The 19,887-nt window shown below is 43.8% G+C and overlaps 1 protein-coding gene across 1 annotated transcript in view; it reads left to right on the top strand.

The window, feature by feature from the left end:
- Positions 1-18,563, top strand: part of RSPH3 (radial spoke head 3) — a 112,215-nt gene extending 93,652 nt beyond the window's left edge. Inside the window, exon 9 of the transcript XR_008625811.2 lies at positions 18,545-18,563. The gene's annotated coding sequence lies outside the window, so the exon portion shown is untranslated. The remainder of the gene's footprint in view (positions 1-18,544) is intronic.
- The last annotated feature ends 1,324 nt before the right edge of the window (positions 18,564-19,887 follow it).

Raw genomic sequence — 19,887 nt, 5'->3', positions numbered from 1 at the left:
TTTCATACAAGGTTGGTACATAGTTATAGCAATTTGATTGATGATAGGCAGTGTTTGTGGGAAGGCTACATTTAGCATTTTTTTAAATAAAGGGTATAATAGCGATGGGTTTTGTCATCTGCGATCAGCAAGGCAGGACAACAAAGGGGATGTTAATCAATAACAAAGGCCATTAATTAGGAAGACAGGAGGTTGTTGTCCCTGGTGTTATTTAATTCTCTCTAGTTATTGTACAGAACAAGAAAAATAAGAAAGTAAGTTAATCTATAATCTGAGAAACAGACGTTGTAATCATATATGACTCAGATCACAGTCACATCTCTCTCAATGCTTAAAGTGTTTTGGGATTCCAACAGCTTGTAAATTATATTTATTTTCACATTATCATCAGATTTAAAATTTTAGCCAAGCTGAAGGGTGTGAAACGGTATTTCACTATGGTTTTAATGTCCATTTTCCTGATTACTAGTAACTTTTTCTATGTTAATTTACTATTTTGCTTTTTCCTTTAGCGAATTGCCTGTCTTTTCTATCGGGTTGTTTGTCTTTTTAATAGTAGGTCTCCATATATTTTGGATACTTTATGAAATCTACTACTAATATTTATGGGCAAAATATGTTGCATATATCTTGTGTTAGTCCATTTGTTCTTTTAAGAACACCTGAGACTGGGTGATTTATAAAGAAAAGAAGTGTGTCTGGGCCAATGATTTTGCAGGCTATACAAGCATGGCACCAACATCTGCTCAGCTTCTGGTGAGGCCTCAGGAAGCTTACAATCATGGCGGAAGGTGAAGGAGGAGCAGGCAATATCACATGGCAAGAGCAGGAGCAAGAAAAATGGTGGGGGTGGGTTCAACACTCTTAAACAACCAGATCTCACATGAACTCAGAGTGAGAACTCACTTATCACCAAGGGGATGATGCTAAACCATTCACGAGAGAACCACCCCCATGATCCAGTCACCTCCCACCAGGCCCCACCTCCAACATAGGAATCGCATTTCAACCTGAGATTTGGTGGGAAAAAGACATTCAAACTATATGATACCTTCTCGGAGTCAATAGCTTATTTTTTTACTCTTTGTGTCTTTTGAGCACAGTTTTAAAATTTAATATCAGTGAGGTTATCAATCCAATTGTTATTTACACTTTTTGTGACTTATAAGAAATCTTTCCCTAACCTAAGGTCATAAGCATTTTCTTCTAAAAGTTGGAAACTTTTCTCTTTCCTGTTTAGATCTTCAGCCGACCCTGGAATTGATTTTTGTTTATAATGTGAACATTCAGCCTTATTTTTTTTCCCAGATGAAAAACCAATAATCTAGACACCATTCTTTCCCCACTGATCTTCCATGACCCTCTGATGTTTGTCAATTTCTATACAGGCATGGGCACTTTTCTGTGCTTTCTGCTCTAAACCTTTTATCTATTTTTCTGTGCCTTCATCAGTACCACTCTGAATTATTAGACTTTTATAATAAGTAGTTACACCTGGTAGAGTAAACCCAAACGTTGTGCTTCTTCGAAACTAGGTATTCTTGCCTATGTTTTTCTACTGAAATGTAAAACCAGCTTGTCAAGGTCCAACAAAAATCCTGTTTGAATTTTAATTAGAATTGCAATTCAATTGCAATTGAATTCAGATTGATTTAGAGAACTGATATCTTTATGAAATTGTGTCTTCCTATCTACTTGCCTGGTATATATTTTTTCATCCTCTTTCATCATTTTGTTATCTCTTATAAATAGCATACAGGTAGATTTGTCAAAAATCAACCTGAAAATCTCTTCATCTCAGCATTTTGCAGATGTTACTCTTCCACTGACTTCTTGCTTCCATTGTTAATGTTGAGAAATCTGCTGTTAATCTTACTGTTGTGCCTTCATAAGTCATTTGTCTCTTCCTTGTGATTGCCCATAGTTCTCTTTTACTTCAGTGACCTCGGTATCCCTATAATGTGTTAAGGTGTTCATTTGTTTTACTTATTCAGCTTGGGATTCGCTATTACTTCTAAATCTAAGGATATGTAACTTTCAGCAATTCTGAAAAACTCTCTGACATTATCTTGCTGAAAATCACCTTTTACCTGTTCTTTCTATTCTCTCCTTATGAAATTTTTATTAGAAGCAGGTTAGATCCCCTCATTCTATCTTCCATGTCTCTTAACTCCTGCTGTTTTCCCATCATTTTGTCTCTCCATGCTGTGTTCTAGAAAATTCTTTCAGCTTTAATCCAGTTAATTCCATATCAATTCTTTCTTTAGCTATGTCAAATCTACTATTCATTCATTGGTTTGTTGGGGTTTTAAAATTTTTTTTTTCGTAGAAGTTCTATTTAGTGCTTTTTAAAATCTGCCTAAAACTGGTCTGTGCTATTATTAGAGGTTAGGATAGTACTTACTCTTGTGAAGGGTATGGGTCATGACTGGAAGGAAACATGGGGGCAGGGGACTTGGGGATGCTAGTAATGTTTTGGGTTTTTTTATGGGTGCTAGTTAGATGTGTTCCAATTGTGAAAATCCATCAAGCTATATGCTTATAATTTGTATATTTTTTGCATGTATATGATTACATTATATAACATCTCTTGCTCTTTTCTTGTATTTTTAAATGTAATCAAACATTTTAGGTATATTTGTTTTATATAACGCATTTAATAAACCCATTATCTTAAGTTCTTAGGAGTTCTTGCTGACTCTTATGGTAGCTTGTTTCTTCATGTTTTTTTTTTAATTTGGAGTGAAAGTTTATGTTCAGCTAGGAGCTTATCTGTGGGAATTCTATAAGGCCTAGGTTGAGACTATGTCCCTCCAGGAAGGATCTGCATTGCTTCTGTCAGACGTCCAGAATTGCAACCAACTCAGGATCATAGAATTAACTTCTAAAACCACTTGGTGTAGACTCAAATCCCAGATCCAAAACCCCTAAGAGTGAAGATGTGGAGTTATACATCCATGGAAGCTGCTTTTTTTCTCCACCCAGGGCACAGGCAAAGATAAGTTTTTTTGTTATTTCTCTTTGCTAAAAGTCAGATTTTGTTTCTTTTATTCAATCCATTCTTTTCCTGAGGATGTAGCTTTTTGAGTGTCTTGGTACTATGTGGAGTTCTCAGTTTCAAATCCCTAATTTGCAACCCCTTCACTGCCGCCAAGGCATTATCTACCAGGCACAGATGGCCAGTTAAGCATCCAGGTCATCAAGACTGACAAATATCCTAGGCACAGCAGTGGCTTCAATATTAGTTTACAACTCCAGTTTCGTTCCATTGTGACCACTGGGAATTTCCTTGGTATTCTTCTGGTCTGCTTTAAGTATGTAAAAACGTATTTGTTACATTTAAGCTAGGATTTTGAGGTATTTTACATTTGGTTTATTTTCACTTTTGTTGTTGTTTGTCTGTTGTGATGGTAGCACAGATTCCATAACAGTTAGTAGCTTAGTGTGTCTTGGGAGCAGGCACAGAGCACTGGTTTTTGCTGTGAAGCTCTAGCAGACCTAGCAAGGAACAGTCTAATATCTAGAATGAAGTTGCCTGGAGCAGAAGTAGCAGCTTTCCTGAGCCACTAGTTCTAGGGTGTTGTTCTCAGAGTCATTCTTGGAAGCCCAGCATAGATCCTGTTCCTCCAGCCCTTTCAGTGATTTTGTAAAAAGCTAATTTCCTTTGACAAAGCTCCTTCTCCTTAAAATAAGAAGAGTGGTTTCTGTTACCTCCAACTAAACCCTGCCTTACACAGACATCAAAAGTCTAAAGACAAAAGAAATGATTAATAAATATAACAGGTTTTAACCAAATTTGTCATGGAATAAATACAAATTACAACAAGATTTTTTTAAAGTTTTTCCGTTTGTTATTTTTAGAAGAGATATTTCCACTTATAACATTTGCAAAATTCAAAATATAATAACCAGGCCGGGAGCAGTGGTTCACACCTGTAATCCCAGCACTTTGGGAGGCCTAGGTGGACGGATCACCTGAGGTCAGGAGTTCGAGACCAGCCTGACCAACATGGTGAAACCTCATCTCTACTAAAAATACAAAAATTAGCCAGGGGTGGTGGTGGGTGCCTGTAATCCTAGCTACTTGGGAAGCTGAGGCAGGAGAATTGCTTGAACCCCGGAGGCAGAGGTTTCAGTGAGCCAAGATCATGGCATTGCACTCCAGCCTGGGCAACAGGAGCGAAAATCCATCTCAAAAAAAAAAAAAAAAAAATATATATATATATATATATATATATGTATACACACACACACACACACACACACACATATATAAAATAACCAGTGATGGTAAAAACTTGAGGAAGCAGAGACACTCTCATCCACTGCTGCCAATAAAATTAGCACAAGCTTTCTCAATAACAAAGTTTTAAATAGGCATACGACCTTTGACCTAGTGATTCTATTCCCAAAAGTTTATTCTAAAGGAATAATCAAGGATGTGTAGTAAGACTTAATGGTAAAAATGTTCAGTGAATTACTGTCTCTAATTTTTTTAATGAAGTTAACTCATGTCTTACTTGTTCCTGCTGGTATAACAAAATATCACAGGCAGGGTACATTATAAATAACATAAATTGGCAGGGCATGATGGCTCACACCTGTAATCCCAGCACTTTGAGAGGCCAAGGCAGGCAGATCACTTGAGGTCAGGAGTTTGAGACCAGCCTGACCAACATGATGAAACTCCATCTCTACTAAAAATACAAAATTAGCCAGGTGTAGTGGCACGTGCCTGTAATCCCAGCTACTCAGGAGGCTGAGGCAGGAGAATCACTTGAACCCATGAGGCAGAGATTGCAGTGAGCCAAGATTGCGCCATTGCACTCCAGCCTGGGCAAAAAGAGCAAAACTCTGTCTCAAAAAAAGAAAAAAGAAAAAATAATAATATAAGTTGACTTCTCATAGTTCTGGTGTCTGGGAAGTCTAAGATCAAGGCACCAGCAGATGCCAAGATGGCACCTTGCTGCTGCATCCTCACATGGTTGAAGGGACAAAGGCTGTATCTTCATATGGTGTAAAGGGAAAAAGGGCAAACGGGCCCTTGAACCTCTTTTATAAGGGCACTAATCCCACTCATGAGAGCAGAGCACTCATGACTTAATCACTTCCCCAAAAGCCCCACCTCTTAAAACTATCCCATTGGGTATTAGCTTTTAGTGTATCAACTTTGGAGGGACACAAACATTCAAACCATAGCTCCTCACATTGAACAGCTGAAGGTTGGTCAAATACAGTATGGCACATGCATAAAATGCAAAATTATGCAGACTTTAAAAAATCTATAGTAGAGAAGGTAGAGCATAATTCATGCCCCTTGCTGGAACATCAAATTTTAACAACTGTCTGCTTGCAAAAAAGCACCGTCACAAGAACCAAAAGTCAGGTAAGCGATCACAGTACCTGGTTTTAACTTCATATCGCTAAAAGGGCCATTGAAGAGGCTCAGAGAGACAGTCTTGAGTCACTGACGCCACCCCTCTCCCACCCCCGGCAGCAGCCATATGGAACAGAGAGATGATCTGTGCACTTTGGGGAAGGGAGAGCACAGCAACTAGGGGACTTCACACTGAACTCAGTGCTGCCATGTCACAGAAGAGAATAAAGCTGCGCTGGACTCAGCCAGTGCCTGTGCATGGAGGGAGCATTTGCACCAGCCCTAGCCAGGGGGGAACTGCCCATCCCAACGGCTGGAACCTGAGTTTCTTGGCAGGCTCCACCACCGTGGGCTGAAGTGCTCTGTGCTCCTAGGTACCACCTAGGCCACAGTGGGGTAGAGCAACAAGCAGGCTCCTGGAGTCTCCAAGTCCAAGCCTAGGCGCTTGGACATTTCTGGACCTGCCCTGGGCCAGAGGGGTACCCACTGCCCTGAAGGGTGAGTCCCAGGCCTGGTGACATTCACCACAAGCTGACAGATGAGTCCTTGGGCTTTAGGTGAACATCAGCGGTTGCCTGGCAGAACCCACTGTGGACCAGTGGTGGTGGTGGCCACATGGAGAGGCTCCTCTCCCTGTGGAAAGGGCAGGGAAACGTGAGAAGGACTTTGTATTGTGGTTTGAGTGCCAGCTTAGCCACAGTAGACTAGAACATCAGGTAAATTGCTAAGGTTTTTTATTGCTATCCCTGGCTCCCAGACAGCATCTCTGGACATGCCCAGGGCCTGGGGGAACTCACTGCCCTGAAGGGAAGGGTCTTGGGAAGGCCCGGTGCTGTGCTGACTTCAGGTCTGACCCAGTGCAGTCCCAGTGGTGATGGCCACGGGGGTGCTTGCATCACCACACTCCCAATTCCAAGTGGCTCATCACAGAGTGAGAAACCCATGTGTTTGGCAAAAAATAAGGGAAAAGAAGAAGAGTCTCTGCCTGGTAATCCAGAGAATTTTTCTGGATTTTATCCAGGACCACCAAGGCGGGATCTTTCTGAGTCTGCAAAAACAACTACATTATTGGGCTTGGGGCCTAAGTCCCTTCAAATAACTGGGAAGCCTTCCCAAGGAGGATGGGCACAAACAAGCCCAGATTGTGAAGACTACAATAAATACCTAATTCTCCAATGCAGACACCAACGAACATCTGCAAGCATCTGCACCATCCAGGAAAACACAACCTCCCCACATGAACTATGTAAGTCAGCAGGGACCAATCCTGAATAAACAGAGAAATATGACCTTAAAGACAGAATTCAAAATAGCTGTTTTGAGGAAACAAAGAAATTCAAAATAACACAGAGAAGGAATTCAGAATTCTATCAGATAAATTTAACAAAGAGAATGAAATAATTTAAAAGAATCGAGAAATTCTAGAGTTGAAGAATGCAATTGACATGCTGAAGAATGCGTCCGTCTCTTAATAGCAGAATTAATCAAGCAGAAGAATTAGTGAGCTTGAAGACAGGCTATTTGAAAATACACAGTCAGATAACACAGAGACAAAAGAAAACAGAATAAAAGGCCAGGTGCAGTGGCTCATGCCTGTAATCCCAGCACTTTGGGAGGCCGAGGTGGGCGGATCATGAGGTCAAGAGTTTAAGACTAGCCTGGCCAACATGGTGAAACTCCATCTCTACTAAAAATACAAAAATTAGCCGGGGGCATGGTGGCACATGCCTGTAGTTCCAGCTACTCCGGAGGCTGAGGCAGGGGGATCGCTTGAACCTGGGAGGCGGAGGTTGCAGTGAGCTGAGATCGTGCCACTGCACTCCAGCCTGGGTGACAGAGTGAGACTCCGTCTCAAAAAAAAAAAAAAAGAATAAAAACAATGAGGCATGCCTACCAGATCTAGAAAATAGCCTCAAAAGGGCAAATCTGTTATAGGCCTTGAAGAGGAGGTAGAGGAAGAGCCAGTGGTAGAATGTTTATTCAAAGGGATAGTATCAGAGAACTTCCCAAACCTACAGAAAGAACATTCAAATACAAGAAGGTTACACAACACCAAGCAGATTTAACCAAAAGAAGACTACTTCAAGGTATTTAATAATCTAACTCCCAAAGATCAAGGATAAAGAAAGGATCCTAAAAGAAGCAAGAAAAACAAACAACAACTACAAAAAAAAACAGTAACATACAGTGGAGCTCCAGTCTGGCAGCAGACTTTTCAGTGGAAACACTATAGGTCAGGGGAGAATGGCATGACATATTTAAAGTGCTAAAGGAAAAAAAATTTTTTTTTTTTTGAGATGGAGTCTCACTGTGTTGCCCAGGCTGGAGTGTAGTGGTGCGATCTCGGCTCACTGCCAGCTCCGCCTCCCAGGTTCACACCATTCTCCTGCCTCAGCCTCCCGAGTAGCTGGGACTACAGACACCCGCCACCACGCCCGGCTAATTTTTTTTTGTATTTTTTTTAGTAGAGACGGGGTTTCGCCATGTTAGCCAGGATGGTCTCGATCTCCTGACCTCGTGATCTGCCCGCCTCCGCCTCCCAAAGTGCTGGGATTACAGGCGTGAGCCGCCGCACCTGGCCAGGAAAAAATTTTATAATAGTATATCCAGTGAAAATATCCTTCGAGCATGAAGGAGAAGTAAAGACATTCACAGACAAACAAAAGCTGAGGGATTACATCAACACCATACTTGTCCTGTAACAAATGCTAAAGGGATTTCTTCAATCAAAAAAGACATTAATGAGCAAAAGGAATCATCTGAAGGTACAAAACTCACTGGGAATGGTAGGCACATAGAAAAACACAGAATAATATAACGCTGCAATTGTGATGCATAAACTACTCATCTTAAGTAGAAAGACTAAATGATGAACCAATCAAAAATAACTACAACTTTTCAAGGCATAGACAGTACAATAAGCCAGAAAGGAAAATAACAAAAAGTTAAAAAGCAGGGGGATGGCCAGGCATGGGGGCTCACGCCTGTAATCCCAGCACTTTGGGAGGCCGAGGCAGGCAGATCTCGAGGTCAGGAGTTCGAGACCAGCCTGGACAACATGGTGAAACCGCATCTCTACTAAAAATACAAAAAGTAGCCAGGTATGGTGGCGGGCACCTGTAATCCTAGTTACTCAGGAGGCTGAGGCAGGAGAATCATTTGAACCCAGAAGGCAGAAGTTGCAGCAAGCCAAGATCGCAGCACCGCACACCAGCCTGGGCAACAGTGCAAGACTCTGTCTCAAAAAAAAAAAAAAAAAAAAAGCAGGGGGATGAAGTTAAACTGTAGAGTTTTTCTTTTTTTTTTTTTGAGATGGAGTCTCGCTCTGTCACCCAGGCTGGAATGCAGTGGCATGATCTCGGCTCACTGCAACCTCCACCTCCCAGGTTCAAGCAATTCTCCAGCCTCAGCCTCCTGAGTAGCTGGGATTACAGGCACATGCCACCACACCTGGCTAATTTTTGTATTTTTAGTAGAGACGAAGTTTCACCATGTTGGCCAGGATGGTCTTGAACTCCTGACCTCGTGATCCACCCACCTCAGCCTCCCAAAGTGCTGGGATTACAGGCGTGAGCCACCGTGCCCAGCCTAAACTGTAGAGTTTATATTAGTATTTATTTGCATGTTTGTTTATGCAGTAAGTGTTGTCATCAGTTTAAAATAATGGGTTATAAGATAGTATTTGCAAGCCTCATGGTAACTTCAAATCAAAAAACATACAATGGATATACAAAAAGTAAAAAGCAAAAAAATGAAGCACATCACCAGAGAAAATCACCTGCACTAAAAGAAAGACAGGAAGGAAAGAAGGAAGAGAAGATGGCAAAACAACCAGAAAACAAATAACAAAATGGTAGGAGTAAATCCCTACTTATCAATAATAACACTGAATTTTTTTTTTTTTTTTGAGGCGGTTGGATTACCTGAGGTCAGGAGTTGGAGACCAGCCTGGCCAACATGGCGAAACCCCCATCTCTACTTAAAAAAAATACAAAAAATTAGCCGGGCATGGTGGCAGGTGCCTGTAATCCCAGCTACTCGGGAGGCTGAGGCAGGAGAATCGCTTGAGCCCAGGAGGTGGAGGTTGCAGTGAGCCGAGATCATGCCATTGCACTCCAGCCTGGGTGACAAAAATGAAACTCCGTCTCAAATAAATAAATAAATAAATAAGAATAAAAGATATACTCTAGAATATGGTGGAATTATGGCAGGTTTTTATTTTTGCTTGTCTGTATTTTCTAAATGCTTTGGAACAATTCTGTATTACTTTTGCAATAAGAAAAATAAAATGTTTTGAGTTTCACAGTACTTAAACTACATGCCCTAGTAAGAAGGGCACAGTACTCAACAGTTCCCAACATACCATGTTCCATCTTCGTCTTTGGTCAACCTGCCCTGGTCTTAGGTGATTTCAGGTCAACCCAATTCACAGTCATCTATGATGATCTTAGGTAACGGATCACTTTAAGACTGTGCAAAAGACATTATTTTGCTGGGAGTTTATTTCTTCATAACACATAACAAATGACTAAAGAGGTAGCCAAGAACGAAAACATGCCCGGGCACATACATGAGCAGAGTGTGCTGGATTCTCTGCAGCACTGCACATCAGGCAGGCCCTGGGCACAGAGCTGTGAAGGAGGGAGCGGGACATCAGGCTGTCAGGGCCTCGGCTTTTCATGCTGCTCTTCTCTTTCCACAACAGTTTCCAAGAAAGGCTCTGTAGACTCTTTTTTTTTTTCAGTCGGAGTCTGGCTCTGCTGCCTAGGCTACAGTGCAGTGACGTGATCTCAGCTCATTGCGGCCTCCGCCTCCCGGGTTCATGCAATTCTCTGCCTCAGCTTCCCGAGTAGCTGGGATTACAGGCGCCCGCCACTGCGCCCGGCTAATTTTTGTATTTTTAGTAGCGATGGGGTTTCACCATGTTGGCCAGGTTGGTCTTGAACTCCTGACCTCGTGATCCACCTGCCTTGGCCTCCCAGAGTGTTTTTTTTTTCTGAGATGGAGTCTTGCTGTGTCACCCAGGCTGGAGTGCAGTGGCTCAATCTCGCCTCACTGCAACCCGCCACCTCCCAGGTTCAAGCAATTCTCCTGCCTCAGCCTCCTGAGTAGCTGGGATTACAGGCGCCTGCCACCACGCCTGGCTAATTTGTATAGGCTAGTCACTGCTTCTCTTTCCCTATTCCTGCTTCAGATGGCACATGACTGTCGCCACCATTTAAAAACCATATCAACATTGATTGGACTCCATTCTATACTCAGCTTGGTGCCCAAGGTTGCTGTGACCAAGTGCTACCAAAGAGAAAATTCGAAGTGGCCTGGGATGACCCCAGGAGGCTTCTCTGGGAGAAGTGGGCTTACCAAGCTCTGGACAGAAGCAAGTAGTTGGGACAGGCAGGGAGATGGCTTGCATAAGGGCTCAGAGGCAGGACTATGTTGAAACCATCTGGCTTGGGCAGAGAATCTGAGATGACACCTCCTCCCCAGAAGCTCAGGATGTATTTATTAGAAGGACGGATAGGATGCTAAGACATGGAAGAGTGAGCTGATTAATTTAGATGTCGAGTTGAGGAAATGGTCTGAGCAGCCCAGAGATATGCTGAAAATGTACATTAGAAAAATCTATCTGTCTGTACAGGATGGGTAAGGAAGGGTGTGGCGGTGATGAGAAAGCTAGGCCGAAGCCCACTACCCAACAGAGAAAGAACTTAGGGAGGCAGCCGTAGAAACAGACACAGGGAAATAAAAATCACCAGATTTTAGGACCGGGCGCAGTGGCTCACGCCTGTAATCCCAGCACTTTGGGAGGCTGAGGCAGGCAGATCACCTGAGGTCAGGAGATCGAGACCATCCTGGGCAACATGACGAAACCCCATCTCTACTAAAACTACAAAAAGGAGCCAGGCATGGTGGTGGGCGCCTGTAATCACAGCTCCTCGGGAGGCTGAGGCAGGAGAATCACTTGACCTTTGGAGGTGGAAGTTGCAGTGAGCTGGGATCACGCCACTGTACTCTAACCTGGGCAACAGCAAGACTCCGTCAAAAAGAAAAAAAAAAAAAAACTCACTGGATTTTAGAGCCTAATTGCTTGTGAAGGTCCAAATGAGGAAAGGATCACAGATGGTGCTGATGTCTCAACCTGAGGAGATTTGATTCACTTCCCTGCCCCCTCCTGTCCATTCACTCACTGAACACTGAGCGCTTACCATGCAGCAGGCCCCGTGAAAGAGCCAGAGAGAAATAAGATGGGTGAGAGACAGCACCTGCCCACAAGAAGCCCATTGCTTAGTGCGAGACAAGGTGAAATCAACAGATGGCTATAAAAGGGGAGAATAATGCTAGCCCTAGGCCCAAGGGCTGCAGAGCGTGGAAGAGGGCTCGAATATGTTCTGACAAGCATTGCCATCTACGTTACCACCCGTTCCCCACACCGGCTCCCTCTGCCAAGGCTTTAAAGAGAGGCAGATGACTCTAGGAAATCCCCACAGGGCTGGGGCAGAACTTCCAGGCCCTGTGAGGAGAGCCCTGTAGATGAGGAGGAGCTCCAAGAAGCTTGTCTCCCTCTCATGAGCATGAGGTGTGGGGATGGACCCCAGCAGTACCAGGATGCCACATATTCCATCAGGTCTCTTTTTAACTTCTTACCTATCTCTCCTCCCACTACTCTGCAGGTAGTGCTGAAATCCTGGATGTTGGAGCTGGAAACGGTCATTCAGTACACACTCCCTTATTTTGCAGAGGAAGGAACTCCCCGGGCAGTGTTCCTCGTTCTTCATACCTCTCCACCTGTTCTGCCAACAAAATTGTGCAGGGTCATTAGAAAGCTAAGTGACAAATACACAATAACGTGTCAATGAAGTCACAGAATGGTGTTACAAGCTGGTAATGACTTAATGTGTTTTTCCTATTAGGGTCGTTTATAGTTCATTACCAAAAGTTTTTTGTTTTGTTTTTGAGATGGGGGTCTTGCTCTTTCACTCAAGCTGGAATGCAGTGACATGATCACAGCTCACTGCAGCCTTGACCTCCTGGGCTCAAGTGATCCTCCCACCTTAGCCTCCTGAGTAGCTAGGACCACAGACACGTGCCACCATGCCTGGCTAATTTTTTTTTTTTTTTTTGTAGAGACGGGGGTCTCATCATGTTGCCCAAGCTGCTCTCAAGCTCCTGGGCTCAAGCAATTCTCCTGTCTTGGCCTCCCAAAGTGCTACAATTACAGGCGTGAGCTACCACACCTGGCCTCAATAACTTTTTTAAAAAATTTATTTTTATGTATTTAGGGGTGAAATTGCAGGTTTCTTCCATGCATATATTGGGTAGTTTTACTAAAAGTTGTTAAAAGCCTTTAACAAAAAACAGATGAAGGAATATATCTCCCCAGGTGGAGCGTATTAGGTAAGAGAAGGTCTACAACAGTCCAGATCAAAGAGCACTGTTTTTTCAGTAGTCTCACCAAAGAAGTATCTGTTTTTAATACGCACACAGGCATTTATAGTTTAGGAGCATCTGCCTACCCCTTGCCTACAAAAGACTGCAGCCTACAAAAGACTACACTGATGCCTTTGGAAATGCAGAGATGGCATTCCTAAGGTATGAGGTCAGCAGGACTTGTTTTCTGAGGATGCCGTAAAGAAACTGTGCAAAACCTCTAGTTGCTCTCAGTGCTTGTTATACATTAATTATAATGCACTAGCATGCTAAAAGACACTCTCACTGGCACCATGACAGTTTACAAATGGCATGGCAACACCCAGAAGTTACTTTATATGGTTTAAAAGGGGAGGAACCAGGCTGGGTGTGGTGGCTCATGCCTGTAATCCCAGCACCTTGGGAGGCCGAGGTGGGCAGATTACTTGAGCCTAGGAGTTCGAGACCAGCCTGGACAATATGGCAAAACCTTGTCTCTACTAAAAATATAAAAATTAATTAGGCATACGCCTGTAGTCCCAGCTACACAGGCGGCTGAGTTGGGAGGATCACTTGAGCCCAGGAGGCAGAGGTTGCAGTGAGCTGAGATCGTGCCACTGGACTCCATCCTGGGTGACAGAGCAAGACCTTGGCACTCTGTCTCCCTTTCTCTCTCTCTCTCTCTCATACACACACACACAGGAATTACATTGATGTTAATAGGAGAAAAAAAACCTCTTATCCATTAAGAAAAAAAAAAAAATTGCGGGGCACAGTGGCTCATACCTATAATCCCAGCACTTTGGGAAGCCGAGGCAGGCGGATCACCTGAGGTCGGGAGTTTGAGGCCAGCCTGACCAACATGGAGAAACCTCGTCTCTACTAAAAATACAAAATTAGCCGGGCGTGGTGGCGCATGCCTGTAATCCCAGCTAGTGGGGAGGCTGAGGCAGGAGAATCGCTTGAACCTGGGAGGTGGAGGTTGCGGTGAGCTGGGATAGCGCCATTGCACTCCAGACTGGGCAACGAGAGTGAAACTCCGTCTCAAAAACAAACAAACAAAAAAAAAAAAACAGGAGGCCGGGCACGGTGGCTCACACCTGTAATCCCAGCACTTTGGGAGGCCGAGGCAGGCAGATCACGAGGTCAGGAGATCGAGACCATCCTGGCCAACATGGTGAAACCCTGTCTCTACTAAAAATACAGAAAAAAAAATTAGCCGGGCATGGTGGCGGGCGCCTGTAGTCCCAGCTATTCGGGAGGCTGAGGAAGGAGAATGGCGTGAACCCGGGAGGCGGACCTTGCAGTGAGCCGAGATTGCTGCCACTGCACTCCAGCCTGGGCGACAGAGCGAGACTCCATCTCAAAAAATAATAATAATAATTAATTCTTAGACCAGCCACAGAACCTAGAAATGAAGAAGGAAGCAATTTTTCCTCCTGTACAAAAGAAAGGTATAAAGATTGGACAGGAAGAAGTATATTTATTTGTAAATAACGTGACTACAAACTTAGAAAATATAAAATAAACCACAATTAGAATTAATAAATATATTCAGCAAAGTCATAGGCTACAAGGTCAGTATACAAACATCAATAATATTACCATATGTCAACAAAAAGAATTTTTTTTGAGACATAGTTTTGCTCTTGTCATCCAGGCTAGAGTGCAATGGCACGATCTTAGCTCACTGCAACCTCCGCCTCCCGAGTTCAAGCGATTCTCCTGCCTCAGCCTCCCAAGTAGCTGGGATTACAGGTGCCCACCACCACGCCCGGCTAATTTTTGTATTTTCAGTAGAGAAGGGGTTTCACCATGTTGGCCAGGCTAGTCTCGAACTCCTGACTTCAGATGATCCACCTGCCTCGGCCTCCCAAAGTGCTGGGATTACAGGCATGATCCATAATGCCTGGCCTCAAAAAATTTTTTAAATGAAAAAAATTTTAATACCATGTATAATATCAAACATATAAATATCTAGGAACAAAATATAATACCTAAAAAAAAAAACCTAAGAAAAAAATGTGCCCAATCCCTATGCTAAACATTGCAAAACATTTCTGAGAGAAATGAAAGCCCTAAATGAATAGAGATATTCAAACACAAAGGAGGAAGAATAAAAAGATCTACGTGGTGATAAGGTTTCTACATTCCACTTGACATGACAAAATACTAATTCTAATTAGACTGGGAAATGTTAAGTATGTACATTGTAATCTCTAGAGCAACCACTAAAACACACATACAAAGAGATATAACTAAAAACTCTAGAGTTCAATTCAGATGGAAAACTAAAAATGTTCAAATAATCTAAACCACAGCAGGAAAGGGATAATAAAGAAATAAAGACTAGAGGAAATAAACAGAAAAGAAATAAAATAAAAATCTGAAAAGGAAATAAAAATCTGAATCCAAACCTATCAATAACTACATTCAACGTAAATGATATAAACCAGGGGTCAGTAAAAGTCCAGGTAGTAAATATTTTTGAACTTGTCAGCCATATGGTCTCTGTTGCAACCACACAACTCTGCTTTTGGAGCAGAAAAGTAGCCACAGAAAATACATAAATGAGCCGGGCATGGTGTCTGTAATCCCAACACTTTGGGAGGCCGAGGCAGGCCGATCACTTGAGGTCAGTAGTCCAAGACCAGCCTGGCCAACATGGTCAAACCCCATCTCTACTAAAAATACAAAAATTAGCCAGGCATGGTGGTGGGCACCTGTAATTCCAGCTACTTAGGAGGCTGAGGCAGGATAATCACCTGAATCCGGGAGGCGGAGGGTGTAGTGAGCCGAGATCGAGCCACTGCACTCCAGCCTGGGCAACAAAGTGAGACTCCGTCTCAAAAAAGAAAATAGATAAATGAGCATGGCTATGTTTTAATAAAACTTTATTTACAAGACAGGCAGCTGGCCAGATTCGACCCACATAGTTTGCTGACCCTGATCTAAACATACCAAGTGAAAGAGATTTTCAGAGTAAATTAAAAAAAAAAGTACCGAACTATATGCTGTCTACAAAACCAAACAATACACACACAATCCACCTTAAATATAATTATACAGGGAGTTTAAAAATAAAAGGATGGAGGCTGGGCGCGGTGGCTCACGCCTGGTATCTCAGCACTTTGGAAGGCCGAGGCGGGCATATCACGAGGTCAGGAGATCCAGACCATCCTGGCTAACACGGTGAAACCCCGTCTCTACTAAAAATACAAAAACAAAATTAGCTGGATGTGGCGGCGGACACCTGTAGTCCCAGCTACTCGGGAGGCTGAGGCAGGAGAATGGCATGAACCTGGGAGGCAGAGGTTGCAGTGAGCTGAGACCGCGCCACTGCACTCCAGCCTTGGCGACAGAGCGAGACTCCGTCTCAAAATAAATAAATAAATAAATAAATAAATAAATAAATAAATAAATAAATAAAATAGGATGGAAACAGACATGTCATACAAACACTAACCAAGAGAAAGTGGAGTAGCTATGTTAATATCAGACAAAGGAGACTTCAGAGCAAAAGAAATGACCAGTGATAAAGAGAGATGTTATTGTTGAAAGATATTCTCCAAAAGTTCTCACATTTCTAAATGTTTTATGAGCAGAGGCAATGACTGCCTTGGATCTAGAGTATCTTTTCAAGGATATCTATATAGTCAACAGCACTGGAAATAGAAATAGGCCTCTCTCTGGAGCGAAGGGCAGGTTTGTTTTCCATCCAGCATAATAAAGACAACTTCTCCCTTTGCGGCAAAACTCAGGAAGGCTCAGCTCCCTTTTTTTTTTGAGACGGGGTCTTGCTCTGTCACTAGGCTGGAGTACAGTAGTGGCATGATCTTGGGTCACTGCAACCTCCGCCTCCCAGGTTCAAGCGATTCTCCTGCCTCAGCCTCCTGAGTAGCTAGGACTACAGGCATGCGCCACCACACCTGGCTAATTTTTTGTATTTTTTAGTAGAGACGGGGTTTCACCCTGTTGGCCAGGATGATCTTGAACTCCTGACCTCGTAATCCACCCACCTTGGACTCCCAAAGTGCTGGGATTACAGGCGTGAGCCACTGCGCCCGGCCCATCTCCCATTCTTAAAGATGTGGATTCCTAACCTCATAGATCCTCTCCCAAGGTCCCACAGTGCAACCTCTGACATGTGCAGGTGCCATCTGGTCCCTTTCACATCATCCTTTTGAAAATGAAGCTCAAGGAGCTGATGCAGATGTGACTACCATGGCCACTGCTCTTGTAGGTGATAAGGTCCTGTGTCATTGTTCCCGCAATCTATGTCTTTTGTTAGCATCTATGAAACTGGCAGACTGACTTATTAGCTTACAAGCAGGGTAAAATGCCACACCCTTCACTGTTCATGCAAATGATAAAAGGGTCACCAAGATGACAAAGCCATCCTAAATGTGTGTGCACTTAACAGAGCTTCAAAACATCTGAAGAAGGCCGGGGACAGTGGCTCACAACTGTAATCCAGCAATTTAGGAGGCCAAGGCAGGAGGATTGCTTGAGCCTAGGAGTTCGAGACCAACCTGGGCAGCATAGTGAGACTCTGTCTCTACAAATAATAAAAAAAATTAGCCAGGCATGGTGGCACACACCTGTGGTCCCAGCTACTCAGGAAGCTGAGGTAAGAGGATGGCTTGAGCCCCAGAGGTCAGGGCTACAGTGAGTCGTGATCACACCACTGCACTCCAGCCTGAGTGACACAGCAAAAACTTAAATAAAAATAAAAATAAAAAATCTGAAGACAAACTGATAAAACTGAAATGAGAAATGGATAAATCCACAATTATAAGTGGAGAGCTTAACACTCCTCTCAGTAATCAATAGAACAGAAAATCAGCAAAGATACAGAACTAAAAATATCATAACCAATTAATCTATTGATATTTGTAGAATATTTCACCTAATACATGCTTCCTAAATTTGGTATTTACCAAAAGAGACCATAGCCACCATGCCCAGCTAATTTTTGTATTTTTAGTAGAGATGGAATTTCACCATGTTGGCCAGGATGGTCTCGATCTTCTCACCTTGTGATCCACTCGCCTCGGCCTCCCAAAGTGCTAGGATTACAGTTGTGAGTCACTGCGCCCGGCCAATTTTTTTTTTTTTTTTTCTTTTTTGAGACGGAGTTTCACTCTGTCACCCAGTCTGGTGTGCAGTGGCACGATCTCAGCTCACTACAACCTCCGCCTCCCAGGTTCAAGCAATTCTCCTGCCTCAGCCTCCTTACTGGCTGGGACTACAGGTGCGTGCCACTACACCCAGCTATTTTTTGCATTTTTAGTAGAGACAGGGTTTTGCCACGTTGACCAGGCTGGTCTCGAACTCCAGACCTCAGGTGATCTGACCGCCTCGGCCTCCCAAACTGCTGGGATTATAGGCATGAGCCACTGCACCCACCTGTCAGGCCTCTGAGCCCAAGCTAAGCCATCATATCCCCTGCCACCTACACATATACATCCAGATGGCCTGAAGCAACTGAAGATCCACAAAAGAGGTGAAAATAGCCTTAACTGATGACATTCCAAAATTGTGATTTGTTTCTGCCCCACCCTAACTGATCAATGTACTTTGTAATCTCCTCCACCCTTAAGAAGGTTCTTTATAATCTTCCCGACCCTTAAGAAGGTTCTTTGTAATTCTCCCCACCCTTGAGAATGTTCTTTGTGAGATCCACCCCCTGCCCGCAAAACATTGCTCCTAACTCCCAAAACCTATAAGAACTAATGATAATCCCCCCACCCTTTGCAGACTCTCTTTTCAGACTCAGCCCGCCTGCACCCAGGTGAAATAAACAGCCTTGTTGCTCACACAAAGCCTGTTTGGTGGTCTCTTCACACGAATGCGTGAGACATTTGGTGCCAAAGACCTGGGTCAGAGGGACTCCTTCAGGAGACCAGTCCCTTGTCCTCACCTTCACTCCGTGAAGAGATCCACCTATGACCTCAGGTCCTCAGACCAACCAGCCCAAGGAACATCTCACCAATTTCAAATTGGGTAAGCGGTCTTTTCACTCTCTTCTCCAGCCTCTCTCACTACCCTTCAATCCCCCTGTCCTTCCAATTCCAGTTCTTTTTCTCCTCTAGTAGAGACAAAGGAGACACATTTTATCGGTGGACCGAAAACTCTGGTGCCAGTCACAGACTCGGGAAGACAGCCTTCCCTTGGTGTTTAATCATTGTGGGGACGCCTGCCTGATTATTCACCCACATTCCACTGGTGTCTGATCACCGCAGGGATGCCTGCCTTGGTCATTCACCCACATTCCCTTGGTGGCAAGTCAACTGAAGGGATGCCTGCTTTGGCTGCTCACCCACATTGCAGCCCAGGGCTGCTCCCCACCCCGCTTCTCCGTGTCTCTACCCTTCCCACCCTTCTCTCTTTTTTTTTTGAGACGCAGTCTCACTCTGTGGCTCAGGCTGGAGTGCAGTGGCTCCATCTCAGCTCACTGCAAGCTCCGCCTCCCGGGTTCACGCCATTCTCCTGCCTCAGCCTCCCGAGTAGCTGGGACTACAGGCGCCCGCCACCATGCCTGACTAATTTTTATTTTGTATTTTTAGTAGAGACGGGGTTTCACTGTGTTAGCCAGGATGGTCTCAATCTCCTGACCTCAGGATCCGCCCGCCTCAGCCTCCCAAAGTGCTGGGATTACAGGTGTGAGCCACCGCGCCCAGCCTCTATACTTCTCTTTAAACTTGCCTCCTTCACTATGGGCAACCTTCCACCCTCCATTCCTCCTTCTTCTCCCTTAGCCTGTGTTTTCAAGAACTTAAAACCTCTTCAACTCTCACCTGACCTAAAATCTAAGCGTCCTATTTTCTTCTGCAATACCGCTTGGCCCCAATACAAACTCGATAATGGTTCTAAATGGCCAGAAAATGGCACTTTTGATTTCTCCATCCGAGACCTAATTTTTGTCGAAAAATGGGCAAATGATCTGAGGTGCCTTACATCCAGGCATTTCTCACACTTCGTTCCCTCTCTAGTGTCTGTTTCCAGTGCGACTCGTCCCAAATCCTCCTTCTTTCCCTCCCGCCTATCCCTTAAGTCTCAACCCCAAGCATCACTGAGTCTTGTGAATCTTTCTTTTCTAC

Source organism: Pan paniscus, chromosome 5 (genome assembly GCF_029289425.2).
Source record: "Pan paniscus chromosome 5, NHGRI_mPanPan1-v2.0_pri, whole genome shotgun sequence".
In the NCBI taxonomy this organism is placed as follows: domain Eukaryota; kingdom Metazoa; phylum Chordata; class Mammalia; order Primates; family Hominidae; genus Pan; species Pan paniscus.
The sequence above is the reverse complement of the archived record's forward strand: the minus strand, read 5'-3'. Positions and strand labels throughout refer to the sequence as shown.